Source organism: Protopterus annectens, chromosome 17.part0 (genome assembly GCF_019279795.1).
Source record: "Protopterus annectens isolate FY-2018-M chromosome 17.part0, PAN1.0, whole genome shotgun sequence".
Lineage (NCBI taxonomy): Eukaryota > Metazoa > Chordata > Ceratodontiformes > Protopteridae > Protopterus > Protopterus annectens.
Window position 1 is genome coordinate 796,578,445 of NC_056751.1, and position 12,908 is coordinate 796,591,352.

At 37.0% G+C, this 12,908-nt stretch overlaps 1 protein-coding gene across 1 annotated transcript in view; it reads right to left on the bottom strand.

The window, feature by feature from the left end:
• LOC122791516 overlaps window positions 1-12,908 on the bottom strand; it is a 242,844-nt gene that overhangs the window by 158,634 nt on the left and 71,302 nt on the right. The gene's annotated exons all lie outside the window — the stretch shown is intronic.

A 12,908-nucleotide genomic window follows, 5' to 3' on the forward strand; every position in this document is an offset into this window, starting at 1 on the left:
TTTATCTTGCCCATTATGCCACTAATTACATTTCATGAAATATATCATATTTAGTCAAAAGTACAACATTTCTCGCTCACAGAAAACATGCTGACTACCACATGAAATTCATATTTTATTACCATTTTATGTACATTACTGCCAGACAGGTGGACACTTCTTCTCTGTGAAATACTGGAATTCTAAGCCACCTTTGCCACTTACCTGGAATATAAAGAGATTATATATGACTTCTTGGTCTACTCCCTATGTGGAGTGCTTGTGGTATGCACACTTCACCAATAACCCTTCCTCTGAAGCACAGTTATTGTAAGACCTCCCAATAAGATAAAGCAGATATTGGCATATGCCTTGGGTGGCTTCTGTTTGGCCAGCCTGGCTGTGACCTCAGTTCTCCACAGTGCAATGTTATCAGTGAGAAATGGGGTTGCTTTCACAGTCCTGTTGCTGTCAAAGACTTCTGGTCAGAGTCTGCTGGAATGCCAATATGCAGACTTTTCCCTACTTTTGGCTCCCCTCTACTTTTTGCACCCCCAATGCCTGCCAAACACGATCCAACACCACAACCATATCAATTCATTCTTAAACGTGAGAAACAGCTGTGACACTGCCATCATCCAAGCAGGCACCAGAAAATATTTTTCTGGAATAAGTTCGATACCCATGTGTTCATCTCTAACACCCAGGGGTTAGGGATGTAATGAACATAGAACTGATGTGACACTTTCTCACATGAACAAGATAAACCCTCAGTAGCCCTGCCTCTCTTCTAAGGCAATACAACCTGGCAGTTTTCCAGTCTCCATCAGAAATACACCGCTGGGAGCTGTGTCCTGAGACATATGTCCCACTGTCATCCAGTAGGAAGACACAAACAGTATTAGCCTCATCACTCCTCTTCCTTCATCACTTGCTCCTCCAACACCCAAGCTACTAACACGGGCAGGATGGGTCACAGTTATGGCTTCCTCTATCTGTATCACAGAGAATGATGTGCACATTTGGAGTTTTGGTTTGGTCCTCATTCCTCACTAGACAGTTAAGCAGCATAGCTTCCCATATCCTCTTCTCTTAAAAGCAATAACTGGCCAGCAGTGGCTGTGTTTTGCAGCCCCCTCACATACTGACTGCACAGTGTGTGGGCATATAGCTAAACCCAGAACACTGTGTCACCATCTAATGTCCTACCTCTGTGTCAATGGACTTACTGAAATGTATGCAATCTTTGGACTTCAATGTTCAAGCAACTTGTTCAGGTCATTTATTTATGTGGGTCTTGGAGAAGAAGTTAGACAGCAGGAATCACACAGTAGCAGTGAAGAGGGGTTCTCATTGAGAAAAAATGGTATCTTGAAGGGATTGCTCTTGGATCCATCCTAAATCAGTGTGCATCTCTCACTTCACTCAGGGCATGGAATACTGGATCAGGCTCTGAGCAGGTGACATGAAGATTGGGGTTGTCTCTGATGATAGATGAAGCCAGGTGAATGGCTCCAAGAGGTTGGAGGAATGATACAATAAGTGGCAGATCTGCATCAGTCCCTTCATATACATGGAGATGCATTAAGAATGACAACCACAGGAGTGCTCTATGAGTTTGGAAACTTTAAGGCAGGAGTTTAAAGTCAAGAAAAAGAGATGACGTCAGAGTGATCATGGTGGTATTTCCAATAAAACATTAGCTGTATCATCCCAATGCTCAAACAACTACTGAAAGAATGAAAAGGTTGCTGAAGGTAGGATGACACAAAACGATAAATTCTCAGCGGCTCCACACACGTTTATTCCAAATCACAGTGTTACAAATCGTTAAGCGCTTTCATCTGAATATCAGACTTCTTCAGAACATATTTTTCATTTCATTAATCACTTTTATACAAGTCATCTGACTCAAATTTTGGCGCCAAAAACTTAATTAAATTTCGTACTTCTTAACATATATTTTGACATATATTACAACAATTCCTACAATGCTATGATTTGTAAAACTATATTACAATATATAAAAATTTTTTTAAAATTACATTTATATAAATTACGATATACTTAAAAAATACATAAAAATGTTAACATGCTAAAATATGTGCTTGTTTGGGCACTAAAATTATGCTGCCATTCCTGCTTAGTGAACATCATACTACCTTGAATTTGATCAGTAGCTTAAATGCTATAAATAATAATTGATTATTAATTGATTCTACCATATTAATATATTAATTGGTGCTAATATATTACAGAAAAATATACAACATAACCATGTATTGGTGAAAATAAGAACTCATCTGACCCTTCATATCCTTTCTATCTCTTATGGTCATTTCGTAACTTCTAACTTCCTACTAGTAAAAATGGCTTGATGCTGATATTATCATTAATACCTGGAAAATTTGTAGCATCCAAAATAATCTGCCATCTACTTTCTTTTAGTCCCAATAATGTTTTCATATTCCCTCCATATGGTGTATGTTCAACCTTATCTATAATATAAAACAAAAATTTGTGACTGTCATTTGTATTCACCACATGTCTATATAATGCATTTCTACTGTCTTTTTTACTAATAGCATATTGGTGCTCATATATATGTCTTTTGAACATTCTCTCTGTCTTGCCTATGTAGAATGCTTGGCATTCTACACAGGTGGCTGCATAAATCACATATGTAGATCTACAGTTACCACTAATACTTGGTAAGAATGTGCGATTGATGTTTTGTAATCTGGTACCTTTGCATACTTTAATATATTGACATTGTTTGCAATGTCCACATTTGGTTGTATGTTTATTATTTCTTACTACTGTCCCTTTAGACCTTTCCAAAAGTTTTTTGATGTTGAATCCTGTTTTGTAAACAATTTTTATATTCATCCCTAATATCGACATGCTCTCTCTGTTTACTACAAATTGGTTCCATCTCTCCTTTAAACATGCTTCAATGTATGTAACAACCGGTGAATATGTTAGTACACATACTCTTGTACTGTGCTCTTCTGTTCTTTGTTCTCTTTGAGTATTTATGTTGGTGTCCCCCAACACTGGTTTGTATTTCTTACCCCATTCATCTATAATATAATGATTAATCCCTTTGAGAATTTGTTTGGGGTATCCACGATTCAAGAACATAGTATTCATAAGTTCAATTTCTCTCAACATCATTTCCTTAGTAGAACACATCCTTGCTGCTCTTATACATTGTCCTTTGTATATATTTTTGAATATGTGTTTGGGATGGTTACTAGTATAGGACAAATAATCATTAGAAAATGTTTCTTTTCTGTAGATACATGACTTGAAACCTGTTTCTCCATGACTGATAAATGTATCTAAATATGCTATCCCATCATTATTTATAGCATATGTGAATCTTAAAAATTCTGTTGTGTTATTGATATAGTCTAGGAATTTATCTATTTCTACTCTGGGTCCTTCCCATAAAATAAACAAGTCATCCAGGAATCTGGTGTAATACCGAATGTGCTGATAGTATTCAGATTTGAATATAAATTCGGATTCCCACTCTAACATTACCATGTTGGCAAAGATAGGGGCGCAAGATGCGCCCATTGCAACACCTCTGGTTTGTTTGAACATTTCACCTTCGAACCTGATGTAATTGTTCTCCAGTATGACTCCCATCATTTCAGTTATAAGACATATTCTGTCCCAACTCATGTTGCTCCACTTTCTCAAACTATTAGAGAAGTATTCTAACCCCATATCCTTGGGAATACAAGAAAATAAATCTATCACATCGATAGTTACAAAAATCAATTCCTTGTTCCAAATCTGAGGGGTTAGTTGTGATAAAAACATCCAGGAGTCCTTTATGAGATGAGGTGTAACCTCATAAACTGGTTTAACCCATGTATCAATAACTTTGCCTAAAGGAAATGTTTTCGACCTGCTGCCTGAGATGATTGGTCTAAATGGTGGTTTTTCTATATTTTTATGCACCTTGGGAATTCCCACAATAGTCGCAAGAACTGGGTGTTCAACCTTCATAAACTCATATAGCTCTCTGGTGATTCTTTTGTCAAGAAGGTATTCTTCCAATAATGAATCCACTTTTTTATGTCCTATATTTATCTCATTCAGTGAAGTTCCTTCATAATTGCCTGAATTGTATAATATGTGCCTTATTTCTTTAATGTAATCTGCTGTGCTGAACATAACAATGCCCCCCCCCTTATCGGGTTTCATCAATCTTACATTTTTATTATCGATGAATTCTGTCAGACATGCTTGCTCTACATCAGTAAGATTGCATTCTACATTACATTTCTTAGTTTTAATTTTATACATGTCACTACATACTGTTTTTTCAAATAATGAAATGTTAGGATGACTAGGTGGAATGAACGTACTTTTCTTTTTCAAAACACTATGTGTATTGCTTTCTGTTCTTGAAGACTGTTGCTCAAAATGCAAGGCTAGATTCATTCTCCTGCAGAATAACTTAATTTCAAGAATGGTATCTACAATATTGTAACGTACTGTAGGTATATATTTCATTCCTTTAGAGAATACACTGAAGAATTCCTCTGTGAGAAAATGGTTGGTATAGTTGTAAACATTGAAACCATTTTTGATGAAAAGTATTCCATCTTTATTGTTAATCTGATTGGTATGAGATGCTGTATGTTCATACTCTATGTTGTCTCTCATGTTAGTAGTGCTAACTTCATCATTTCTAACTATGGTCTCTATTCTATTTGTATAGAGTTTATCCTCACCAGTCTCAGGACTATGATTCTGCTGTGTACTACCTGTATGAATGTTTTCTATCACCATTTCCTGTCGTATGCTATCCGCAGAAATGTCATCTATCTCCATTTCCTGTATCTTCCCCCTTCCAAGTTTTTTGATGTCATAAATTCTCCCCGCTGATGAATTTCATTGTAATCCTTGCCTTCATGTTCTCTATTCCTGTTTGTATGTTTCTGTCTCCTATCATTTCGATTGGGCCAAATGTACGCTCTGTTGTTGGCATATATTTCTGCATCTCTATTTAGTTTCCTTTCCTTCCTTTGGTAAATGTCAATTGCTTTCTTATCTGCTTCAACAAATTGTTTTTCATATAGTCCATTCCACTGATTGAACAACCCATCGTTCAAAATGTCACCATTGAGCCTGTCTACTTCATCAATAACAAACAGTAATTTCTCATCATTTTTCTGAATCAACATCTTCATATAATCAAAACCGAAGTTGTCAAAAAGCTTGTTGACATCACTTGTAATATCGTCATTTAGTTCATGTCCCATAGGTATTTTAAAAAACCTTATACCTTTGGGTACAACATGTAAGCTCAAACACTTATCGTCATTTAGTTCATGTCCCATAGGTATTTTAAAAAACCTTATACCTTTGGGTACAACATGTAAGCTCAAACACTTATTAAAGTATGCGTTTTCGATTTTAATATTTTTAATGGTTAACAACTTTTTACCCAAAGAGTAGATTTTCTCCTTTATACTATTTCTAGCACCATACTCATTACCACTCTCATTTCTAATTTTTTGTCTGCCACCATTTTTATTATATCTCTCAAAGTTATAATCGTCGTTTAAAAATTTGTCAAATGCATCATTATTACCATTATTGCATCTTGTTCTATTGTCATGTATATTACCGCTAACTGTGTTGTTAACATAAGGACTTGCAATTAAATCAATACCTTTGTTAGTGTCCATTACATTTTTAGTACATGCAGCATATGTCCTTTTTGGCACTGTCCTTTTGGGACGAGCTCCTAACCGATCCGTTTCGTCTCTAAACTGAAACATACTGAAGTCGAAAGTAAGGTCTCCGATAACGACTTGCTGTCACGTTCCCTCCTCAATTCCATGTCTCTTTGCTTAACCGTTGACTTAACATGGTTATTGTCCGTGGGACTCCCTTGTCCATTGGGTATGGTTATCTGTGTACTTGCATCGATCCTAAGGGCTCCTGGTGTGTTGGTACAACCATCCCTTTCCAAGCGTTCCTCACTCGACGTAAGCGAAGGTTGTCTGCACCGCACAGAACTTTTGGCGCCGGTGTTGTTTAAAGCGATAGTACGCCCCACAAGTTCCATGAGCTTGCTCATTTCTTCCTTCAGTGTACATAGTTCGTGTCGGATAGACATTAATTCATTCTGCTCTAGTGGACCCTGAGTACCGTCAGTGTTCTCCATCTTCGGCTACAACTGAACTTCCCAATGCTCAAACAACTACTGAAAGAATGAAAAGGTTGCTGAAGGTAGGATGACACAAAACGATAAATCCTCAGCAGTTCCCACAAGTTTATTCCAACTCACACTGTTACAAATCGTTAAGCGCTTTCATCTGAATACCAGACTTCTTCAGAACATATTCCTCAGTTCATTGGTTACTTATATACAAGTCATCTGACTCAAATTTTGGCGCCAAAAACATAATTACATATAATACTTCTTAACATATATCTTAACATATATTACAACAATTCCTACAATGCTATGATTTGTAAAACTATATTACAATATATAAAAAATTTATTTAAGACAGGAGTTTAAAGTCAAGAAAAAGAGATGACATCAGAGTGATCATGGTGGTATTTCCAATAAAACATTAGCTGTATCATGGACACAAACATTGATGCAGTGTTCTAATCAACAAAAATAAAGACTGACACAGGAAGAGGAGAAACAGATGACTACATGCTTTTGCACATTAAATATTCAATGTTAAAGCAACTAGCAACATGTTTATTACAGACTCCTGCTGTATGAAACCACTATGGGTCCTTGCAGGTTGTAACATAATTAGAAGGGGCAAAGATGCAGAGAATGTGACAGGTAAAATTAGACCTTTGGTATTATGGCAAATAAAGGGGTCGAAATTGCACTGCCCAGAAGTCCAAGGATGGATAATTGATGGTATAACCGATTAGCCATACAGAAACACACATACATGGAGACACAACTTTGACATTCTTTTCCTAACCTTCCTTTTTAATGCAAGTAATATGTCATATTTCTTGTTAAAAGTTGGCAATACTCTGTGATAATGGACTTTGTGAAACTGTTAAACTTCCTGTTGTGTTTGTTTGACGGGTATACCAAAGAGAAACCAAGTTACCATATTTTTTGAATGGAAACACAATTTTCTACTGTTTTTATATTAATGGTTACTTTTATGATGTTAACCACATTATAGATAAATATTTCAATGATGCCTGGAAGGTGGAGATAGAAACTCTGGACTGGCAAACTCAGTCATGGCTCACATTTTCAAAATGAGGTATACAAGAGCATGTTCCAGTTATAGAGAGATCCCGTTTTTCAGCCTCATACACAAATTGCATGGCAGGATGCTGCAAAGAAGACTTCAATAGTTGAGGCTCTGAATGAGGAAGGGACAATGTGGATTTTATACTACGAACCAACAAATAACTAAAACAAACTTATAACTTAAACAGTGTGAAAGAAACCAATAAAAACCAAGCGGAGACGGTAGTTATAGAAAAACAATTTACTCTTAGCGCTTTCGGTAAAACCAATGCTTCACCTTCTTCAGATAAAAAATACATCAATTAAGACGCTTTAAATACAGTTCAGTATAACACTTAATAGTTAAAAATTAGGGTTTAACAATCAACAATGCATCCAATTGTTCAAGATCAGCTGCTGAACAACGTTAATGTTAAAGGTGTAGTCCACATGTAAACAAATCTTTTCAGAGCCTACAACGTATGTATTGTAGAACCTTTTACTAATCCAAATACAGAAAAGTAAATAAAAATGTATAAAGAAGTAAAAAACATATGTAAAAAATAATATAAAAAACAATAAATAATAAATATGTATAAATGTAAATAAAGTTAAACTTTCAAGGGTACGTTTTAAGCAGTGATGTGTACACATGTTAGTAAAAAAACATCAGTATAATGTCTAAACATTTCAGCGTCTCAAAGATAAAAGTTTGAGAACGCACTTAATAGATATTTGTTCGTTCAGGCCAGGGGGTATATAGGCAATTGTCCTAATCTGCCACTCGAGCTCGTCCGTTTCCAAAAAGAGTTGCCAAAGGCCACCCCTCAAGTCAGAGCATCTACTATGCAAAACTACAAATTTAAAATAATGATCTGGGTACTCAAGGATATGTTTAGCCAAAGCATTGTTTGTGTCACTTTTACTAATGGCGTAAACATGCTCGGAAATACGCTGTTTCAATTTTCTCTCAGTTTTGCTGATATAAAAGACAGTGCACTGGTCACATATAGCGGCATAAATCACCCCTTTAGATTCACAATTGAATCTGCCCCTAATAGAATATAATTTGTCATTGATCACAACATCTTTAGTTACTCGAATGTTTTTACATTGAGCACAAGCCCCACACTTAAACATACCGTTAGAGCCTAACCGTTGTGGTTTCTTCCTTTTTTCTAGTAAGGCTTTAAGATTTAAATTCCTCCTATATGTAATCTTGGGTTGCTGACCCCGTTTCCTACTCAAAACAGGGTCCTCAATAACCACCCTCCAATTTTTGTTTAATAGTTGCCTAATATAAACATGATCAACTGAAAAAGTACATAAAAAGTTAGTTTGAAAAACTTTATTGTTAATGGGGGCAGCTTCAAAAACCTGTTCATTGTTTACTGATGTTTCTTCAGACAAAGGAGCTCCCAATAACGGTTTAAAGTAGCCCTCATGTCTTTTAACCACTACTTCCTCCTTAATGTTGACAATTAAATTAATTGGATAACCTCTATTAATAAACATTTTTTCTAAATTCTGACATTCCGCTAAAAAGTCACAGAAATCTGTGACCATTCTAGCTGCTCTTACCATTTGCCCTTTCACAACAGCTTTCTTTTGGTGAAAGGGATGACAACTGTCATAATGCAAGAGAGCGTTGGAATACGTGGGTTTTCTATAAATTTTACTCTTGTATTTAAGATTAGGGCCATCTTTATATAATAAAATGTCCAAATAGCTAATGCTATTCTCATCCACATGGTAGGTAAAATCCAAAAAGTTAGTCAATTTTACAATCTCAGAAATAAACAAAGGGACCCTTCCTTAGGGCCTTTCCACATAAGGAACATGTCATCCTGGTACCTAGTGTACCAGGAGACATGTTCTCTAAATAATGGGTGTGGGAACAACAAGCTGTTCTCCCACTGTGCCATGACGATATTGGCAAAGCTCCCTCCACAAGGGGAGCCCATAGCTACTCCTGATGTTTGTAAAAAGATATTGCCTTCAAATGCTACAAAATTATAAGAAAGTATTAGTTCTAATAAAGTTTCCACTATATAAATAGTATTGTCTGGAACTTTCCTTGCAAACAAAAAGTCCCTAGTCCATTCCAGACCCAAGTTGTGAGGACTAACAGTATAAAGATCTTTCACATCTATAGTCACAAAACATGAGTCAGCTTGGTAGTCTAGTTTGTCTATACTACGCAGGAAAGCCCACGAATCTTTACAAATCTGCACTTCCTTTTCAATCAAGTATTTCAATATACTGTCTACATGTTTTGCACAAGCATAGGTTATAGACCCACGTCCATCTACAATGGGTCTAAAAGGTGGATTTAAAGTTGACTTGTGCAATTTCGGAATTCCGAAAAATGCTGGAATTCTTGGGGCTAAGATGGATAGATATTGATGCAAATCAATATCAATAAGGGACTCAAGAAATAAGTCTTCTAAGGTAGTTCTAACTTTCCAATAAGCAACATTTAGTTCATTAATTGAAACCTTCTTATAAACATCAGAGTTGAGGTGTTTTTTCATGGCAACAACATAATCAATGTGGTTCATCAACAACAACCCCCCACCCTTGTCGGGTTTCATTGCCGTATATCACAGGTGTTGAGCAGGTGGATAAAGTCAAGTTCAGTGGGCGTAATGTTAATGGTGTTATTACTCTGCCCAAAATTATCTTGGTGTAGAGCTCTAAAGTCGAGTTCACACATTTTTTCAAAAAGGCATAGATTAGGGTGCAGCAGAGGGTAAAAGACACTAGAGACTCTTTGAGTGTTAGTCAATGAAGAGTTGTTACCTAGCAAAACGTTAAGGTTTAATTTACGAACATATAATTTTAGGTCTATAAGTGTTTTAGTGAGATTCATTTTTCTGCTAGGAACAAAAGTAACACCTTTAGAAAAAAAGTTTACCCATTCCTGGGTAATGTTCAACTCAGTATAGTTATATATACTAAAGTCTCCTTCAGTGCTTTTACAAATAGTAAGTCCAGGTTGATGAAAATGTTGGGTTACTACCTCCTCCTCTGCCTCTTCTTGCCTCGTTGGGGAAGTTGTTTCCGATTCCCCTGACAAATGTTTTTTTGACCCTTCGGGGTATTCTGAAAACCCTGTTGATTAGAAACCACTTCTTCGTCATCACTAATGTTGTCGGGTTCAACCACCTCATTGTCATTATTGTTGTTGCAAGGTGAGGTGTTGCTTCGATGGGTATAAGTGTTAATGTGGTGTTCACTACGCCTTGGATGTTGCAAGGGTTGCTGGTTAGTTGTGTTGTGTGGTACTCAATTAAAACATTTGTTTACATGTGGACTACACCTTTAACATTAACATTTTTCAGCAGCTGATCTTGAACAATTGGATGCATTGTTGATTGTTAAACCCTAATTGTTAACTATTAAGTGTTATACTAAACTGTATTTAAAGTGTCTTAATTGATGTATGTTTTATCTGAAGAAGGTGAAGCATTGGTTTTACCGAAAGCGCTAAGAGTAAATTGTTTTTCTATAACTACCGTTTCCGCTTGGTTTTTAGTGGATTTTATACTACCCAAGGGACAGTGGATTTTCTTTTTGGCCTAGTTCAGATATTGGTGGGTCAAATTATTTTATCAGTACTGTCAATATATGTTATATCGACATAGGCACAGTATATCACTATGTATGCCAGAATGCCCTGTGGGAAGTGCTACAACAATGTAAGGTCCCAGGGCCAAGCAACATGCTATTCATTCTCTGTATTTCAAGACCCACGATTATGCCCATATTCTCAGCATTAAGCTGAATATATATACACGGTCTGTGTAAGAGTCCATCAAGAGTAGTTCAGGTTCAGGTTCCCTCTCCTTTTTATGATGTTTATAAATACAATATCAAGGTGCAGACAAGGTCTGCAAAATATCAAGTTTGGGGATGTGAGGAATGCATCTTTGCTGTTTGCAAATTATGTTGTTCTCCTTGCCTCAAGTGACTATGACCTCTAATGTGCCCTGAAGTGATTTGTTGCTGTGTGCTAAGCTGCTGGAATGAACATCAACACATTTAAAATAAAGGACATGGTTCTTTTGGTTTTCTTCCAACAAACAGCTCTTCAGGTGGAGGACTTTAGGTATCTTAGTGTCTTGTTCATGAATGAGGGCAGACAGGCTTGGAAGGCTGGGACATGAACTGGTGCAGCAGAGGTAGTACCTAGGTCCCTATCAGCATCTTGAATGCTGACAATATTGAATTTGATATTGTCGCATTGAGAATGCCGAAAGGGCAGAACGTCGAATGGGTAAATGGAAATCTCCGTAAGGGGAGATTTCTGTTTACCTCAATGTAGTGCGGTCTCAGAGTTGGTATATTTAAGTAGCGGTGGGGTGGGAGGATTTCCCCCCTGCCTACACCAGTTAGTTCTTTTTTTTGTTTGTTTTTTTTTTATTTTTATCAGCATTCAAAAATTGGATAGTTTAGTCATGTCAGTTCAACATTTAGTGATTTGAACTATTCAATTTTTGAAATGCTGATATAGACCCGCAGTACCTAACTGTAGTGGCAACGTGAGAAATGACATACTGGACAAAGGTCACAAATTACTGCTCATTCTAAGTCCCAATCCTTACCAATGGCCATGAACTTTGGGTAGTGATGAAAAGGCTGAGACTACAGGTACAAGAGGCAGAAATAGGGTTCCTTTTCACAGTCTCACTGTCTGTAATAGAATAATGAGCACAATGATCTGGAAGGACCTTGCAGTGTAGCTGCGGCTACTCTATGTTGATGAGACAGGTTGGGTTGGCTACCTTGTGAGGAAGCTCCCATAGTCCACTGGGGCTGACACATCATATCTCTCACTTGCCTAAAAATACTAGGGCATCCCACAGGATGTGCTGAAGACTGCTGGTTATAGGGAGGTAACCAACACCAGGGCAAGCAGTTTAGATGATGTTAAAATATGTTGATGACTCTGAAAAATATTGTAGAAAAAACTGTAACTGTTGTTTTAGTAAAAATGTGGCAAAGATGTGAAATGTAACCAAAAAGCTGTGCCAAACCTATTTTTTAAGAAACGTGCAGCAGGCAGCTTCAAAGAGTGAAACTAGTATACACACACACACACACACACACACACACACAGACATATAGCAGAATGCAGTGCTTCTTAGACTGCTAATTTCCGTCAAAAGATATATTACTTTAATTGGGCAGTAAATGTCAGGTTATCTAAGTAATGTTGCTTTGCAAGATATTTTTGGATTCAAAACACTGACTCAACAGGAAGAGAAGAGTTAGGATTTCTTTTCCTAAAGCAGAAACTGGGTTGTTGTTTTCCTTCTTTTGACTTTTCCCGGTTAGGGGTTGCCACAGCAGAACTCTGGTCCGCTAATGATTGGCAGTAGATTTTTACGATGCTGAGGTGCCAGCCCAACCTTCAATGATGGCACTCCCATTCACGCATGTCTTTTGAAGCTACCTGACCGCAGGGAGGACATGCAGACTCCACACAGAAGGCTCTCCAACCAAGAATCGAATGGGAGAACCTCTTAGTGTGAGGCAACAACGCTACCGCTGAACCACCGCAGCTTAAAGCAGAAACTGGGTAACCATTTTAAATGTCAGTACCTACTTAGGTGAATCCTGTAATATGGAGACTAACTGGCCAAAAAACGGACTTGAATATAATAAATCTAAG